Consider the following 3,901-nt stretch of genomic DNA (forward strand, 5'->3'; position numbering starts at 1 on the left):
GTGTAAATAAATGCTATAAATATCCATTCTAAATTCTCGCAAAACCCACATATGACTAAATTCTACTCTCTTTCTCTCTTTCACATTCACCCATGTTTGGTAGCTACTTATATTAGAAAATGTATAATTAATATCATATTTGATAATTAATTAGAATTATATATAAATTGATATCCCATTTGATTTACAATTGAGAAATTTACATAACTAATATTTGAATTATAAGTTATGAAACAATTAATGTAAATTTTTATGCAAGATAAAAGATATAATAATTAATATATAAATAAGTAATATTATTTTTGATAGTTAATTAGAATTGTGTATAAAATTAATATGGTGTTTGATTTGCAATTTAAAAATTCATACAAATAATATATGTATAAGTTATGAAAAAAATTATTTATAATATTATGCATGATAAAAAAATACAATAATTAATAAATGAATAAATAATATCATATTTGGTAGTTAATAAGAATTATATATATAATTAATATGGTGTTTGATTTGCAATTTAGAAATTTATATAACTCATACATTTATAAGTTATGAAAAAATCTATGTATAATTTTATGCAGGATAAAAAAAATACAATAATTAATATAAGAATAAGTAAGTGTTAATCACAATCAATTACAATTTCTACCTACCATATATAGTTGATCACATAATTAGTATAGGATCTTCTTTAATTGTATTTACCATGTATAGTATTTTACCATGTATAGTTTTCTTGTAACATTATAAGGAGATAATCTCCTTCATTCTAAAGATATAGAAATCAAGGTTTTTCCCTTGTTCGTAGTAAGATCATATTTGATAATTAATAAGAATTATAAATGGTAAAATTAATATGGTGTTTGATTTGCAATTTAGCAATTCATATAACTAATACATATATAAGTTATGAGAAAATTTATGTATAATTTTATGTAGGATAAAAATATAATAATTAATACATGAATATGTGATATCATGTTTGATAGTCAGTTAGGATTATGTATAAAATTAATATGGTGTTTGTTTTACAATTTAGAAATTCATATAATTAATAAATGTATAAGTTATGAAAAAATCTATGTAAAATTTTATGCAGGAAAAAATATATAATAATTAATACATAAATAACTAAATCCTGCATAATTAATTCTTACATAAACTAATACATAAATTTACTCGTAGCTAATTTGTATATAATTACTACATATTTCAAAGGAAGGATAATAATGTCTGTCAAATATTTTTTTCCCTTTCATACTAAATTAAATGTTACTAACTTAGGAAGATATGCGAAGATGTGATAGGATAGGAAGGGAAGGTGCAATCAGATCAGGCTGGAGTCCGTATGAAGTAAACGGAATTTGGTTGACTATTTGTAAGAGTCCGGAGCGGTAATAAAATTAATCAAAAGCAAACAATTTGAGAATGAAACCAAAATGACAATAATGTAGGGATCCATCCACGTTCCTTTCATTTGATGTCGTGAACGGCATTAAACTGATGAAGTTAGACAAATGACGGCTTATGCCTTACGAGGCACATTTGGATGATTTTTACTTATTATCTTATAATGTATTATATTAAATCTATTGTAACATAAGTGGATTTTTTGTCGTTATTTAACGATAGATTTAAACGATATGATACGATAGAATTTAAATAACAATAAAAACAAACATTGTATTTAAACTAAAAATACAGTATGACCATCCAAACAAGATGTAAATTATAAGAATAAAACTGAAAAAATGTAAAAATAACTACATAAGGAATGGTAACCATTAAAATTACTAAAGAATGAAAAATGTAAAAATAAGTAAAGAATGAAAAATGTAAAAACAACTAAAATGTTGCTTTTTTTAAGGCAAGTCACAAGTCGTCATGTGCCTCGTAAGACACTAGCCGTCATGTGCCTTGTAAGACTCAAGCCGTCATGTGTCTCGTAAGACACAAGCCGTCATGTGTCTTACAAGGCACATGACATCATGTGCCTTACTTCATTCGTTTAATGTAGTTCACGGCGTCAAAGGAAAGGAACATGGGTCCTTGCATTGTTGCCTTTTTTATTTCATTCTCAAATTGTTTGCCCTTTTGAAATTTTTATTCTATTTTATTGTCCTTTGGACTTCGAACTCCTATTTGTAAGTTGGTAAGACTTGTTATTAATGAAATAGGCAATGGTGTATATATATGTGTGTGAAAATGGTACCCTTTTATTTATTTTTTTAGTTTGAGGTAGGGGAAGGGGAAACAAGCAGGGGATTGGAAGTTGGAGAATCAAACTCCCATCAACAAGGTGAGAACTAACGTAGTCAATCAACTAAGCTACTAAAATATTTCATAAAAATGGTACTCTTAAATGTAGTAAACGATTTTCCGCTAGACTTTATGGTCCTTTTCTACCCAATAAGATTGTGGTTCTTTTTTTTTCCTTTCATTTTATACTGAAATTCCTTAAATTTTATATCATCTATTTGGTAAATATTTGTACTATTCTTCTTATCTTATTTACTCATGATCTGTAATGACATTTGGGATATCTCAACATAAAAAGTATCGTGTAAGCTAAAACAAAAAGAGACGTTAATTTTGAAGAAATAATTTTTGTCATTTAATTAATTAATTTATTTATTTATTTTAATAGTCTTATGCATCAGAGGTCCGTTTTATTGATGAAAACCGTAAACAAGCTATAGCCAAAGTGCTATTAGCCCAAGTCTAAAACAAGAAAAGAGAAGGCCCAAAAAAGGAAATATACATATAACTTGGTACAAAAGTGTTATCTGACCTCTTTTTATGTTTCTTTTGAGCCGAGGATCTCTCGGAAACAACCGTCCTACCTTGGTAGGAGTAAGGTCTGCGTACATTTTACCCTCTCCAGACCCACGTTGTGAGATTTCACTGGATTGTTGTTGTTGTTGTTGGTACAAAAGTGACAAAATTCATCAAACACATCCCTAAAAAATAGGGTTTTCTATTTGCTTTTCTCTCATTGTTCGTCTTCTCCACTCCTCCACCGCTATGTTCCAATTGCCTTTCAACCATAGCTTGCTCTCTCTTCTCCTTTGGATCATCAAATTCTTCATCGATGACTTTGGAAGTTTGCATTCAACTCTCAGAAGTGAGTATTTTTTTTTGTTTACTTTTCTATCTATACTTTTCTTCCCTTTAACTCTTTCTGTTTGCAGATGTGTATTCTGGTAGAGATCTTTGAGTTCAAGCTGAACTCGTCGAAGGGTTTGAGCCAAGTGAATCAGTATTGAAGCTTGTTGTAGGTGTACTTTCTCCCTATTAGTGCTTCTCTCCTAGCTGCATCATTTACTTTCTATTGTGTTTTTAGCTGAAGCACTAGTGGAGAAGATGGTGTTGCTCTCCTGTTCTTTCCTTTGAAGCTCTTGATTGAATCTGCTCTACAGTTAGTTGATCCGATTTCAAAATCCTCTCCTTTTGTTGGTCCTTTTTATAAGCTGAAATAGTTTATGCTAGGAAGCTTAGTCAGCATGGCTTTTAGAGGGGAAAAACTTTGCTATGTAAATATTATAGTTGTGTTTTCTTGATTTCTTTTGCGACTGATTTAGCATGTTAATGTAATTTTCCTGATATTTATTTTGAGTGTTGCTATTTGCTTTTTATCCATGTTTATGATATTTTTTCCTTTGCTCGGTAGCTCACTGAACCCCTGAAACCGTAAAACACCCCTTTGATTGAAAGCAATGCTAGCCATGTAATGCGCTAGTTGATTTACTTCCATGAAGATGTGTTTTATGTGAATGTTTGCTTGATTAGTAATATGTTGATCAATAGCTTCGATTTTGTTTGCATTTTTTCATGGTATCTTCCACTTTCTTAACATCATGTTCCCGAGAGTATGTGAATAAGTCTCAAGAATTATGTTATT

At 29.1% G+C, this 3,901-nt stretch overlaps 1 long non-coding RNA gene across 1 annotated transcript; it reads left to right on the forward strand.

Moving 5' to 3' along the window:
* The first annotated feature begins 2,824 nt into the window (after positions 1 to 2,824).
* On the forward strand, positions 2,825 to 3,635 carry LOC129876116 (uncharacterized). Its single transcript, XR_008763314.1, has 2 exons — positions 2,825 to 3,124; positions 3,192 to 3,635. It is a non-coding gene; the product is annotated as an uncharacterized LOC129876116 (long non-coding RNA).
* Positions 3,636 to 3,901: the final 266 nt, after the last annotated feature.

This window comes from Solanum dulcamara, chromosome 2 (genome assembly GCF_947179165.1).
Source record: "Solanum dulcamara chromosome 2, daSolDulc1.2, whole genome shotgun sequence".
Lineage (NCBI taxonomy): Eukaryota > Viridiplantae > Streptophyta > Magnoliopsida > Solanales > Solanaceae > Solanum > Solanum dulcamara.